Genomic DNA, 16,509 nt, shown 5'->3' with positions numbered 1-16,509 from the left:
ATGACAGACATATGCGAGCTTCAACAATGAATGGCAAAGAAGTCCTCCTCCTAGTCATGATCAAAGTTGTTATGACAATAGGCTATTATTATCTTGTATTTTCTTTTAAGTTTGGTTTGTTTAAACCACCCAACATTTTCTGGAACTTTTCCATATTTGAGTTTTGATTTCAAAATACAAATCCCCTTCATTGTTATGAAGAAGGGATTCTTAATTTTTGCAAGAAAGTTTTTGGTTTGCACTATTGTAGCTGAAAATAAGTCTTAATAGAAAGAATAACCACTCCAAGTTTACTTATGAGCAAATTTAATGTGTATCAGGTATTATTATCTATAAACTAATGCTATGTTTGTGAGTTGAAATATTATTTCTTTTCAAGTTTGTCATAAATGTTATTGCATATGATGTGTTTTAATCAAAATCTTCTAAGTGTATAAAAACGAAGATATCTTATATGTGCAGTGAATTATATAAAGTAATTTAATTAACTGTTTACTTAAATTATTTATCATTACTAGTTTTATATTTATTAATGGCTTTGTGATCTACATTGTCATATTATGAGTGAAATATTTAAGTTAGATATTAAGAATATATATTGTACCAGGATCGATATAGTAAGGCCTTTAATTATATTCATTTCTATTTTACATACATCCACCAATCTTCACACCTATATCTATTTTATCCGCTTTCATATATCTTTTTAAGGGAAACTGGTCCCAAAAACACAATTGGAGCCACCATCTCAAATAGAAAAGCAGATGCTCTATGTTCTCGATCAGGTGGTTTTCCCCAATGATGATGTTGCATTTTCCGAGCCTTCAACAGTACCACTCATTGAACCTGCATCTGATGATTGTGTAATGTATTGGGGAACTATTCTATCCAATAACTTAAGTATCCAAATCATAGAATATAGGAAAAAGTGCAGTTTTTCAGAAAATAGTGTTCCCCCATTCTACATGAGTTCCTACATTATGGATTGTATTTGTTTCACTTCATATTTCCCATCCATTGGAGGGAAATGGAATAGTCAATGCCCTTTTCCTATCATTTATCATAATATCGTTTGCCATTCAAAATACCAAACCAATTTTTACAAGATTAGCCATGGCGTCGTGCTTCCTATCCACCAATTTGTTTTCAATGAGAAGTTCCCTAGAATCTCTGTTGAAGTACACACTGACTTGCATTCAGTTGGAAGATTGTTTGGGGAGGAATCATTTACCTATATTTGAGTTTTTTGCAGACCCTCATGTGTTGCCCCTATGTGTCCCCGATAAGCTCCTAGTCTAGGAAATAGCCTATCAGACTATGGGAAATGCCTTATCTAAGGTGATGAGAGAAAGCAAAAGGACAATGTGCCCTAGTTCCACTTTCATTGAGGATTCTACTCCTTAGAGAATTTCAAACATGCTACAAAGAAGATGGACGAAATCCAGCTGTTGAACTTTCCAACCATTCCAAATCACCAATATCATCCCAATGATACTGCCAAAAATATTACAACACAGGCAAAGTTCAGGAAGTTTATAAAAGAGCCTAATAAATTTAACGATTTCGTTGAATCGACCTCAGATTATGCTCAAATTTAAAAATAAGTAGCAGCATGGCTCAGTCCTGAGGAAGTACTGCAGTTTCATCAATACATGGGTAAAAGGATTTCCCACTTTCCCAATGAATTATTGAAACTAAATCAACAGATCATGGAAGAAGACACAGAAATATGCACAACTTAGAATCAAGATGTAGCGCATGTAACTCAAACATCGACAACTTCCTAATCAAAGACATAGAAGGTTACGAAAGAAGAAAATTTGGATGTGATTTGGTATGAGTTTCTTAAAGAGATTGGCCCTAGTAAATTACAAACTCCCTCCCGCACAGAGATCGCTTAGACTGGTGTAATTACAAAGAAGACATCGGTCACTATTGAGGCTTCTAAGGAGATTATGGACACTGATGATGTGGAAATGATACAAGTTTTTCTGACCTCTAATGTCCTTCTTAAGACTAAGGAGTTTCCTCCTCTTGACATATTTTACAGTCCCAAAGACAAAGCAGTAGTCAGTAGACAAATAAAGAGGAGAAGGACTGAACAAAGGAAGGCTTTGGTCCCTGGAAAAAACTCCTTTCAATTAATTTTCAAATATTCCAAGCCACCCTTAGTAAATATCCAAGGAGACTATCACAATATGCAGGAGCCTATGCTAGTTGGATAATTGACAAAGCCACATAACTGCAATAGCTCCTAAGGGAGAAAGATGATAGAATAAGGCATCTTGAAAAAAATTTAGAAAATGAAAAGAAAAGAATTATTCACCAATGTCAAACTCAACTTACACAATTGCAAACTAGTTTCGACGCCTTGAAGATTCAATATGAATCTGACATAAAGAGTTGGGATGCCCATATACATGAGCTAGAGTGTAGGATTGAGGACCTGAAGGTTAATCCTGAGATGGCATAATTCATGAAAGAAGTAGGGGAGCTCAATAAACTACTCGCTCATCAACAGATTCTATTTTTCCAAAATTTGTGCATTATCAAAGACATGTGTCAATCAGATGATGCACTTGTGAATTAACTGTATGATCTCAAGACATATAGCAAGTAAGTTGAAGAGAAAATCTCAGATTTCATTAACAGATAGAACAACACTAAGAAGCGATTAGCGAGTCTCCCAAAAATAGAAGAATCTTAGAAAGACATTTTCTTTCAATAATGGCAGATAAGGCTTAAAAATGTGGAGATGGAAAGATATAGTGCCACGGACATATCTAGCAACATAATTGAATCAATCAATGATAGCCTGCTGAAGGCAAATCAAATCTCGGACTACGCAGAAGATACTTTTCCCGATGTTAAATTATTAGAAAAATATTGGCAAGAATCATAAAAGAAGAAGGTTGAGGGAATAAAATCTCTATCAAAGATTGACTTGGAATGTCATTGGCATTTCCTAGTCAAACCACATGGGAAATGCTTGATGTTGAGGTGTCTTGCAAGTACAACCAGGCACTTGCTCCTAGCACTCAGCAATGCATTATTCACTGCACGGATGCGCATTAGCCATCAACATCCACTTAAATTGAAGCCAATGACAGATATATATGAACTTGAAAAATGAATGGCAGAGAAATCCTACTCCAATCCTTGATCAAGTTATTGTAACAACACTCTAGTATTATCTTATATTTTTATTTTAAGTGTAGTTTATTTGAACCACCGCAGCATGTTATGGACTTCTCTATATTTGAGTTTTGATTTCAAACTATAAATATGATTCATTGTTATGTAGAAAGGGAGTTCCAATTTTGTGTGAGAAACCTTTTTGTTTGCAATACTGTAGTTGTAAAGAATTCTTAATATAATGAAGAACAACTGTGATTCTATGTATGAGAAGAGTGAATGTGTATTGTGTGTTATTATTTGTATGATGATGCTATGTTTATGAGTTGAATTACTCCTTTATTTCAACTTTTCCATATATGTTATTGGATGTAATTGGACCATTATCAAGATTGATGTGTTTTAATAAAAAAAATTAAGTATATAGACGAACAACAGTATCATATATGTGCAATTATTTATATCAACTAATGTAATTAACTATTTAATTAAAATAATTATCATTACTCATTTTATATTCATGAATGGTTTGATGATATAGATTTTAATTCTATAAGTGAAAAGCTCCATAGGTTAGATATATTAATGATACATTGTCTTTGGATAGATATTATAAGGCTTTCTTTATATTTATTTTTTTAGTTTGATATACATTCATTAGCTTTGAATTCATATATCCTTCACTCATCCAAGAGCCTAGTAGTCTTTGATACCATTGAGTATAATATTGTGGAACACATGAAGAAGATTAAGGGAAACATTTATTTCTGTGTTTAGTAAATTGAAACAACAGCAGAAACTATTATTTAAAGATTTTAATGCAGTTCCTGCATCTCCTTTTCATTTCTTAATTCCTTAAAAGGATACAATTTTAAGAAGTTGATATTAACATTTTGAATATTTTATCCTTTCATTTGGTTTTCATCTTTGCCACATATAATTAATTTAAATTTAAGTTTGAAGTGGAAGGTTACATAAGAAGAAAATGGATGCAAAAAAAAGGGAAAATTTGGGAAATAATTTATCTTAAATTAGAATTTTACAAATCTACAAATATTTTTGTTGTTGTTGACAATTAACATTCAACAAGGATGTTGATCATAATTAACTTCTTTTTATAACTTTATCAGATCGTAAATCGAACACAATATTATGTTGAAATAATTTCATACCCATATTTGGTGAGTGTATTGGAGCACAACGTAGATCTAAACAAATCAAATATCGGAGGTTTGGATGGGTAGTACATTACCAAAACACTGATATGCATTTTCTCTGATATGATTTCATTATATAAGATGTGCACTATATATTTTCTTGGGAACTTTGATTGAAAGGTTTTTAAAGTATCAGTTAAATACTGTGACAATGTGTTATTACTCAGAGGGCACATTTAACGTTGGTTCAATAAAAAGGGTTAAAGTGAGACAACAATATAAGTCTTCGAATCGAAGGATATCTTTCTCATTTACTCTAATTAATGAATAATAAAATAATCTTGAAAAATAATATTAATTCAAATTGAAAAATAAAACAAGACAACATAAGTAAAAAATGAACAAAAAATGATCCAAAAGTTGGTTATAAATACATAGCGGCCCCCATTATTATTATGATATTAATATAGTCAAAATGGGGGTGTTGTATTTTTCACCACAATTGTTTGGAAATCTTATTCATAGTAGCTTTTGAGTCCTTTTGTTGTTTGGAAAAATGGCTTCCAACATCTGTGGTAAGTTACTTCTTGGACAGTTGAAAAGATATTTGCTAGTAAGTGAAAAAAGATTTGCTTTTTGTTTCTTCCTATCAAGCATTTTGAAAGCATTTAATTTGAATTAGAGTTGTAAAACCATGCTCACATCAAGCAATGAAATGCAAACTTCTAAAGTTTGTTCATTTTTTTTTCCAAACACAAATGCACATTATATTTTCTTTTAGAAAAGGGAAAATTTTCAGAATTTTAACTAAGTTTCATAGCAGCTATTTGTAAAAGAAAGAGACTATTGTGAAATTGAATCAAAAGTGTGCTTACTCAAACAAAATCAGAAATGGCTAGATGGAGAGATCATATTGTAGGTAGCTATAAATACTTTGATGCTAGCATGGATTCCTCTTGTTGCCTACGTTTGATGTAAGCATTGCCTTGCATGCGAGAGTAGCAGCTGAAGGAAAATGGTGGAGAGATGTGAATATCAACCAAGGTATGAACCATGGATGGAAATGAATGTTAAGATTTGTTGGTCTGTGTTTCCAATGTCCACTATAATCTTTGATAATGTCATCCCTTGCCATTTATGTATTCTTAAACCACATTCCATTCGAAGGGGAAGTTTCCTACAAGAGCCTCATGTTATTGGGGGAATTATAACATAAGATGGGTTGAAGGAATCACATGGTGAGGCTTTGTATTGGAAGAAGACAAAAAAAGCAAATAATGGTAATTGAGGGGGTTTTGATCTAGGTGCATAGAAAATGGAAAATACTTTTCCAAGTCCTCCATTTTCGAAATGTGCTTCAACACACAAGTTACATGTGAGGAAAACATGTTGTTAATTGTAAATAAGAACTTTTGCATCCAATTTTTCATCATCTTCGTGTGTGCCAGTAGGATGGTGGTTCATTTTCTCTACATAGCATCATGCAATTTCCATGTTAAATTCTTTGAGTATTTGTTTGTTATGCAATGTGATAGCTAGGTTGGTTGGATATAGGGGGATTGCATTGTCGAATTATTGTTGGTCATCGTTTGACAAAAAAGAATTTGTCATTGACATGAGAAGGTTCCAATCTTCGATTGTTGGTGTTGCATTTCTTAGATTCATGAGTAATTGTCCAAATGCAATTTGAATAGGGTCGGTCCTGTGTTGACGAAAGATCGTACATAGTGTGATGACTGTGTCAAAGGTGTGCCAAAGGGCATTGTCGCACGATGTCTCGACATACATTGGGATGTCCTTCAAAGGAGGTAGGTGGCCAAGGTCACTAACAAGTATGATCTACCTACTATCGAAAGGCACATTCTAATAGGAAGGAAATACCTCCCTTAAACGATCTTCTATGTGTGAAAGAAGTTTAGGTCCAATATATCATATTTCATCAATTAAAATGTATTTGACGTGAATTTTTTTTCTTGGAGATGCAGAAGTGGTTGGCCCTCAATAGGATGCATTGAGACTAAAGGAATGTGAATGAAAAAATGGATGGTAAGTGTCTTTATGTTAAAATTTGAAACAAATATTGGAATGAGTAGGAGAAATGAACTTGAATTGGTAGTAGATTCAGTAGGAAATGTATCTCTTAGGCAATAAATTAAATGATACTTCCCCATGCCAAAAATACCTTGGATCAACATTCTAAGTGGAGGAATGGAGGAATTTGTCCTAAAGTGACTAAGGACAATGGTGAAAGAAACATTCCAGGAGGGCGATAGTGAGGTGAGCGAGTGGGGAACTGGGGTGGGGCTAGAATCGATTTGGGTGGATAAGCGAGTGAATTTTATAAAACGTATGAATATCTCTTAGAAAGGGAGAGAGATGGTAGTATGGTCCCAATTGTGAATAGAGTCAATGTCACAATGTCCAAGCATATCTAGGTCATCAATTTTCATGTTTTTTCCACAGTGTAGATGAGAAACGAATTGCCATTGATTGATGTCTACAGATTAATGGGGGTTGGAAAAATAATTAGTGGAGGTGTCACCAGAGCTAGGGGAATGTGGGGTTTCAGGGGCTCGATGAACATGACATGGAACATATGCATATATTTTTTATTCCCAATGCGAAACGCTTCCTACATTAGTGGAGCTAATGTCTGATGGGGGTGTGCAGAAAGGGAAGTATAGAAGTAGTTCACTCCTGCATAAAGAAGCATAGGATGCATCAGCAAGATAAGGGATCAAGGAATAACAAGAGATGACATAAACAATATTGAAAGGATTTATTTGTTTCCATAGGTTATGTTTTCGGTGAGCAGAGAAGGACCAGGAAAGTGTATCCTCGAGAAGAGTTAGTGTTTCAAGCGAAGGGGGTCTATTCATATATGATAAAATGAAGGGTGGTGTTGGGAAGTAGGAACCTAGACCATGAGAAACACATTGAAAAATAGTTCAAGTAACATTGAGGGAAACAAATGAGCTGATAGAAAGTGAAAGGGGCAGTTTTTGTAGCATGTGTCATGTTTCTTGTGCGTTGATGTCCCTATCGGCAACTGTTTCTATTAAAAATTTCCATACAATACTAAAAATAGGTGCTTCAGGGTGAAAAACTTGCGAGACACGTGACAAAATTTTCTTATAACTTTCTGATTTTGTCTCTATCTTCACTACATATTTCACGATGTAGTGGAGAACAACATGTCGAGACAAAATAGGCTGGCAAATCAATGTTTTCTCTCCATATGGATAGGACGCCAGAGTTGTGTACATTTAACTTGTCATCATTATGAGTGGGGACATATTTATTAATCCACTGTCATCAATAATCAATGAGGAGGTGGCATTCAAATCCCATGGAACTCCATAGAAAAAAAAAAGGTAGGACCTTTTTGCGAACACATGAAGAGGGGTGCCATTTTATATGTCTTTGAACACAATTAGGAAGTTCCTCATAGTCCTAAAGGCTAGAGGATGTAAATATCAATGGAAATGGGAGGATGCATTAGTCGTGCTCTGTAGAGATGTGTACATAAGGTGCATGTTGTTTAGTAGGCCGAGGATTGAAAAAAGAAATGTGGTCATCGAAATATGACTTCGTTCTATCCACTGCGCATTGGTCATCGCAATCAAGTTTGTCCATATCTGGTGTGTTTTCCAGCCAAAGGAAACCATGTATGTGTGTGCAGCCCCTATGTCGCCACTGATACATGCAAAAAAGAGAAAGTAAATTTTGTGAGGCGAGTGTACATCTAGGAGAGAAAAACACCAGAAGTCCTTTGCATGGAAACCTTTGTGCAAGACCTCTTCGAGGAAGATTATGAATCGACAATGAATGTATTGTGCTACAAGATGTGGATTGTTGATTATATTATTGAATTTATATTAAGATAGTGTTGTGGCCACAACTACCACCCTATTAAAACATGCTCTGATAGCAAGTTTTTGAATGGGTCCACTAGAAGTTTGATTTCTCATTTGTCAGAATGATCTGTTTTATCACAAGGATGTTAACTCTTTGCCGAGTCAGATTTTCCATGCTTGATGGCTAAGCCATTGAATAAACCTCCGCTGTAATGGTTCATTCCTGACACAGCCTAGCCCTTTGTTCACTCCCTCCATCAAGACCTTTTAATCTTCACAAACATGTATGATATGTTTATGCCCACACAAACAATCACCCCCACCCTTATCATAATCATCGGTGCACTTAACTCATGAAATCTTCCTTTGCATCCTTTTTATATCATAATTCCTCATAACCAAAATACTCCACAAAATAGGCATAAACCATTTTGGGCCCATCGGAAATAACACAAGGCATTCATGGATTCCAGACCCGACGACACTATTAACCACACTTCATATATATGTCGGGTCTGAAGTTCCATCATATATTGCATATCGGCGGAGCCCCGGACCTTATACATAATACGCACAATGATATGGTGGACCCGCCGAGCTATCAAATGCAATATATATATATATATATATATATATATATATATATATATATATATATATATATATATATATATATATATATATATATATATATATAGATATATATATATATATATATATATATATATATATATATATATATATATTTTTTTTCTTTCAGGTCCGAAGCCCTATTTCATATTGCGATCGGTGGAGCCGCAGGCTTGTTCCTATTGTGATATGCGATAGGCTAGACCCAACAATATTTATAGACTCCAATGCATAACAGTTGAAGTCTAGCTTGAGCAATCGGGGTGGGTTTTTCTTGTGTTTTCATGTGTTTTCTGAATTTTTTGAAATTACAAAGGATCATGTTTTCAATGTAAAATACAGACTTGCGGAGTCCTGATAGTGCAATTGCGCATTGGGGTGGTCGAAGGCACGAGTCTTGTGACCTAAGAGGGGGCCGATACTCGATTGAGATGAAAGGAAGCCCTCGAAAACTGTGCCAAGCCTGTGGGTTGAGCGGGAAATTGTATGTTGATTGTGTATCAGCCATATATCCTTTTCACATTGGTTCAGTAGTTTTATAAAATGAATGAAAGCAGCATTCATGTTTGATTGAACAATTTTGTTCTATTATGTACAATCATCAAGTTATGATGGTTATCCTTGCAGGTGAGAAGTAAAGGAGGAAGAAGGGGATTCGAAGGGCTATGTATGCAGAAGTGTTGCATTTAAGGGTCTAGCCCCAAGAGTTCTGGGTCGGAACCCCACGCGTTGCGTGTACATTCTATAAGAAAATTTGTCCCGGTCTTCATTATGGTAAGGCAACATACAGTCACCCCTTTTACCACATCTGTCAGGAAAGGAATCGACCCGATCATTATGCTTTCTACGTGCCAGTAGTCACACTAATGATCCTATCTCTGTGTACTAAATTTGCATATCTGAAACAGTGGGAAGATGAAGAGGCAGGGTGACCTCAGCTTGTCGGTAGTTTCACCAACCTTTCGCATCTGTACGTACTGATCTGTGTAACGTAAAGAGGGATATGAAAGGTCATGGAGAGCGGAAGGTCATTCACGGCTGCATAAATATTACCTCCGAAGAAAGGAGGACGGATTTTGATTTTCGAGAAGAACAATGTTTCTTTATTGTGAATGAGGAGAACTGTTTTTGAGGGAAGAAGGAGCCTTCAGTTTCAGACTCATTGTATTGTTTTGGATCAGAGTGTTGTTACTGGCATGAATGTAAATGTGATTTATATTTATGCATATTGATGACTTACATTTCACTATTAGTCTTCTTAAATTGAATGTGATTCAGTTTCATGGTTAACTTGTGAATGGTCTCTGATTTGAAACTAAATTAAACATCAGTTGTAGTTTTAATTCCATAGAAGAATGTGGATTCCTATATGAGTGATTGGATTGCAATTTAGTTTTAATAAAGTCTTGTCCAGATGTGAATTCAGTGATTGATTCATTTGGACTTGAATTTATGCATGATGTTTAACCTTCTTTATCACGCTCAGGCTGAACATATATATGATGTTTAAACCTCTGTATCATGCTCTTGCAGGATAGATTAGAGTAGCTAGGACTAGATTAGAGTAGTTAGAAGTAGTATAGATAGGATTTAATACATAGAGGTTAGCTGTTTCATTTTGTTGATTTAATTGAAGTCTTCCTCCTGAAAGCAATCTTTCAACATGTTCAAGAAATTTACGGGGTCCCTTAAAACCCATCAGAGCTACCCATTCCAAACGAAAGCAGGTCTAATTGGGGCTTGCGATTGGGTTAGTTCCCCTTGTTGGCATAGTGCACATTAGCCATGTCAACAAATTGGCGCTAGAAGGAGGGCCTGAACCGCCCTCTCCAGCTTTTCAAGATTTCATCTATAAGTGCCATGCATGGATTCAAAAGGATTAATGTATGGATCGTAAAGGTCAAAGAGATCCTGCCACACATTTGAAAGAGCCTCATTTTGAAGAAACAGAGACCCCTCTAAGTCCTATTTCTAGGTCATCAAGGAAGAAATACAATGGGAGTATCGTGTCACTTAGGAACAACCAGTTAGAACACTTACTTTGGCTTATGCTCGTTACCTCTCTCAGCTTCCCATATTTCACTCTTTACTTCCTACAACTAAGAGAAAGCCAAGGATCTTTACCCTAAGCGAAGATACATCTGCAACCACTTCTCTCGAACATATTGTGCTAGAATTCTTGCAAAGTATCGACACCCCTTGGGAAGAAATTCCTGAGGATTCCCCTTCTAAAGGAAACTCCTCGCTTGATTTTGAAAATCCTAACAGAGAAGTCTCCAAACAAAACTTCAATGTCCATAATATGGCCAACTTTCCTCCTCCAAGTGGGAATCAACCTCCACCTCCTCCTCTGAGTTGGAATCAACCCCCACCTCCTCTGGGAGCACTCCCTCCCTGGCTTGCATAGGATGTTGTAGTGGTACCTGGGCAGCAACATCCCTTACCCAAAAATACAGAAAGAGTGTTACCCAATTTCGACCCTGAGTGGGGAGATACCGCTAATAACCATATTCACTCTTTCTTCCTAGCATTGCACAGTTGGGGGTCACCGATGAAGATGTGGTGTGCTACATATTCTCTTTTACTTTGACTAGTGCAACCTCCACATGGTATTTCAGCTTGAGAATAGGGTCAATCACCTCTTGGGATGCTTTTCAACGGGCCTTTTTAGACAATTTTGGTGATGGCAAAAGACCTGCAACCTTAGTTTTAGAATTATCCGGTATGAAAATGGAAAGAGAGGAGAAAGTTAAGGATTTTAACATGCGGTTCAACACCTTGTTCAATAGAATCCCACCCACTGCTAGACCTACTAAAGAGGTGCTAATGGAATTCTATATCTCTACTCTCCTTGTCCCTACAGCAATGTGGGTTAAAAGGAGTAATGTGCAAACCTTACAAGGTGCTATCGATGAAGCAGTAAAGGTCGAGAATGAAACACTCAGCCTTATAGCATGCCACCCTACAATTGGAGAAAAGAAAGCCTCTCAGGCATCCAAGAAGAACAATGGAAATGATAACAAAGGGGCTGAAACTAAAGAAAAGGACACCACTGATGTGGAAGGGTTGCATCGGATCATTAAGAAACTAACAAACACAAATATTGATATGAAAAGGAGTCATGGAGAGAGTACTAGTGGTAATGGAGGAGACTATAACAATATAAATCCCTTCAAGCCTTTCTATTGTAAGAAAATAGAAGGTGGTCATGGCTAGCTTGCATTGCCTGCTCCACCTAATGAAGGGTCTTTAGACACAGAAGAGTTGGCTCTTATAGGATTGCTCCTTAACAAAGAAGAACCTATACTGGAGGTCGAACTAGAACAAGGAGACGAGGAGGAATACCAAGTAGAAGAACCCTCTGCTGAGGAAACCCAGATTAATGTGCTGTGGGATTTCCATAGTGATGAGAATGACGATGAAGGAGATAACATTACACAAATCAATGCTAATGAAATCCGCATGCGAAGTAAAGGGCTACGCCCAGATGCGACAAAGACCTTAGAATGAACAAAGCGAGATGTTTTCCCTGTAAAAGCATTTGCTTCTAGAGTTCCTATCGAGAATAGTAGACCTGGTAGTCAATCCAAGAATGCCCCTGTTGCAAGTCACCCAGAGAAAGAAAATTCATCTCCCACTACAAGAAAGGCTAGCCAAGACGGTAAACTCCCATCTAAGAATGGAAAAAAAAGTATGTTTACTCTACCATATCTTGTTTATAACATTGATTGCAATATTGTGGATGATCTCAAGGAGTCTAGGGCTAATATCTCATATTTTGACTTGTTAAAATTAGTGCAGCAAAGAGATTTGCTGCTGAAAGCTATGAATGAGCGGAACTGCAAAACCCCCACCACCTCAAGCACCCAAACCAAGAAGCCAATGTCCAAACCTATTACTAGGACTAGCGCAACCCAAATACCATCAACTATGGAGGCCATGTTATCTAAAATGAATCAAAAGCCCCAAGATGTCAGTGCAGCCATGATAGGGAGGAAATCAAAGTTTATTACTCCACCCTTCCTTATCACATTCAAAATCTTCAACATGAATGTGCATAATTGCTTGGTAGACTCTGGCACCTCATCCACTGTTATGTCTTACACTATTGCTAAGAGACTTCAGGCAATACCCGATAAAACTAAAACTTGAATTATGCAGTTAGACAGAACGAGTGTGAGAGTTATTGGGGAGCTAAAATATGTGTTGATTCGGATGTCTGCCAAACCTCAATACACTCAAGTCATCGGTATAGTGGTAGGGGATATTCCTGAGGCTTATGGAATGCTGCTTAGTAGGGATTAGTCATCAAACCTAAATGGATATTTCTCAACTGGTTGGTCCCATCTTTTGTTGCCTCAGAGGGGAAAAAGTGATATGCTAAGAGTGGATCGAGAGAGGTACATGGAGTATGTGGTAACGGAACCAAATAGCCGTAATGAACAAGTAATGTTCTATAAATCTATCCTTGGGAATTATAGTTTTGATGTTTATGCCATGGAAACCTGTTTCGGGGAGTGCCATGCAGAAACAGTCAAGGTGGCTTTGACAAACACACAGTTGGAAGAAAGAATTAAACATCTCCACAGTCCAACTGATGAATTACCTTGTATTATAGTAGATTATAGGACTAATTTCATAGGAAGTAGTTCTTTTAGCATAACTTTAAAGTTTATTTTCGGGACACTCCACTTTGATGACTCTAACTGTCTTGAAAGTGCAGGGGCTGAGAGCATTTTCATTGACCCCCTATGGAACCAACGTCTGATGGCCAGTCGGTTGGAATGTACACGCACCAATAACATAGCAGAACATGAGGGCATGCTGAAGGGCATGAGAAGAGACATTGAAAGGAACGTAAAAAATCTCAGAGTTTTTGATGACGCACAGATAATGGTGGACTAGGTAAAGAAAAAGATATACTGTAGTCAGTCATACCTTGTGAGGTACCAACATGAGGTATGGAGTTTAATTGACAATTTAGATTCTTTCAGTGTCACATACATTCCTCAAAACTATAACCATGATGCCGATCTGATGGCTGTTATGGCTGCAAAACTTTTGCCTAATCTTAGATTAAACAAGAATGAATTTTATGTTGAATTGATTTCCAGATCCTCCGTAACTAATAACATCCCGAATTGGTAGGTGTTCAAAGGCGATAATAAAATCTTGGAGTTCCTGTGTTATGAAAGAACACCCAGAAACGTAGCCATTAACAAAAGGGAGCATGAAAAACTTATAAATGGAAGTGAAGACGAGGTGATATCTTTCATTGAGAAATTTATTTACTTTTCATATCTCGTGAGTGAGCCAACAAGTAAGCACACAAAATTACAACACTCATGGCTGAGCTCATTCCAAGTTGTGGAAAAATTGGTCATGGAATTTACAAATTGAAAACCATACAGGGAGAAACTAAAAAACTCCTTGTTGATGGCCAGTATCTTAAGAGATACTTCCAGTAGCCACCACATGGTGGTTACCCTTGAGTAGGTTAGATTTCATTTAACTTCACTATTAGTGTAGTTGTATTCCTGTCCTTTTTTTTCTGCAAAATCTATTTTCCTGCTGTTTTGAATTACATTCCTTTTCAGCCAGTTGATGGGGTCCTCCAGTCTCGTTCTACCTTTCAGATTTGTCCTCATTCATCACTCTCAGCCTTTCCCTTCCTCATTAACTTTCTGGTGATTCTGTTGTTCCTGAATCAATCATTTCCCTACAAATCAAACAAACATTCTATCAGCCCACGAGCACTTGAGAATCAACAGTGGAATGTAAGCCAAAACCCCTGATGGGCATCTATTGGGAACTATGTGAGATCTGTTGATAACTTGGATATCTCGAGCATGTAAGAGCATCTTTATAAAACAAAAAATGTGTAACTACAGCTGGATTGACATGGAGGAATGTTGCATTTAAATAAATCCCACACAGACCTATCCTATACTTTCTTGTAAGATTTACAGTCATTCTCCATTGGTCCCATCCACCACACTAAAGGGTCCAATACGTGTTAGTCACAAGTAAACCTCCTTTCATGGGCTAAGCTCACTATCTCATACCCTGTGGCAAATCTAATTGTGCTCTAGTCCTTGTGCCTGAAATTGGAAGGACTTATCTAAAAAGAAATGAAACGTCAAGTCCCTGTACCAATCTGGAAGGAGAGGTTGTTTGGGAAGTCAGTTAGAGTAAGGACTATTGTTGGGCTTAGAGTACTAGTTGAGACATCAAGCCCAACCTTGCTTAAGCGGTTTAAAAATATGGCATGATCCATGACTGCTCCCCATTCAATCAATGAAAATATAGCACTGAAATTCCCATATAAAGTCCAAGATAAACATGTCTACATCAAGCTTGATGAGCAATAAAGAGTTGAGGTACACACCTAAACAGGTATGGACAGACCAATGATGGCCCCAAAGGGATTTTTGAAAGTGGGAAACAGGTAAAGGAGGGTCAATAAACCCCATACTACTGCCATTGGAGAATGCCTGTCAAAATCATATCAGTAAGTAGAAGTTATTTGTCTCTATCCCTCCTGAAGCAGTTAATGTTTAAGTGGAATGCATGCTTTTCCATCTATATAGTTTTCATTTCAAGTTTATCTTAACATCCTGATCTTTTATTGATCTGAAGGTTATTTGGAAACAGAGATAACTGGTTCACCCAGCGGTTCGCCATTTTTTTTTGGCAACAACTACCACCCTATTAAAACATGCTCTAATAGCAAGCTTTTTAATGGGTCCCCTAGAAGTTTGATTTCTCAATTTTGAGAATGATTTGTTTTATTACAAGGATGTTAACTCTTTTCTAAGTCAGATTTTCCATGCGTGATGGCTAAGCCATTAAATAAACCTCTGCTGCAATGGCTCATTCTTGACACAGTCTAGCCCTTTGTTCACTCCCTCCATCAGGACCTTTTAATCTTCACAAACATGCATGATATGTTTATGCCCGCACAAACAATCACCCCCACCCTTATCATAATCATCGGTGTGCTTAACTCATGAAATCTTCCATCGCATCCTTTTTCTATCATAATTCCTCATAACCAAAATACTCCACAAAATAGGCGTAAACCCTTTTGGGCCAATCACAAATAACACAAGGCATTCATGGCTTCCGGACCCGACGGGTTTTATTAACTCAAATGTATACGTTTTTGGTCCAGAGCCCATCACAATTTGCTATCAGCCAAGCCCTAAAGCTATGTGTATAAAGAGTGCGTATATCTTTCAGACCTGCTGATTATTATCGATTCGAGCGTATAACATTTCAAGTCTGGCCTTTGGGTCGGATGTGGTTTCTCCATATATTCCTTCATTCTCGAAAAAACATTGAAGCGTGGGTTTTCAAAGGAAATTCTATATTCCAAACCAAATGGCACTATTAACCACACTTCATATATATGTCGGGTTCGAAGTCCCATTGCATATCGCATATCGACGGAGCCCTAGGCCTTATACACAATACGCGCAGCGATATGGCAAACCCGCAGAGCTATCAAATGCATATATATATATATATATATATATATATATATATATATATATATATATATATATATATATATGTTTTTGGGTCCGAAACCCTATCACATATCGCAATCGGTGGAGCCCCAAGCATGTGCCTATTGCGAAATGCGATAGGCCAGACCCGGTGATATTTATAGACTCCAACGTAAAATAATTGAGGTCTGGCTTGAGCGATCAGGGCGGGTTTTTCTT

Source organism: Pinus tabuliformis, chromosome 6 (genome assembly GCF_031772625.1).
Source record: "Pinus tabuliformis cultivar Carrire ecotype Pingquan chromosome 6, CPIR1, whole genome shotgun sequence".
NCBI lineage: Eukaryota > Viridiplantae > Streptophyta > Pinopsida > Pinales > Pinaceae > Pinus > Pinus tabuliformis.
This window is presented reverse-complemented; position numbering follows the sequence as displayed.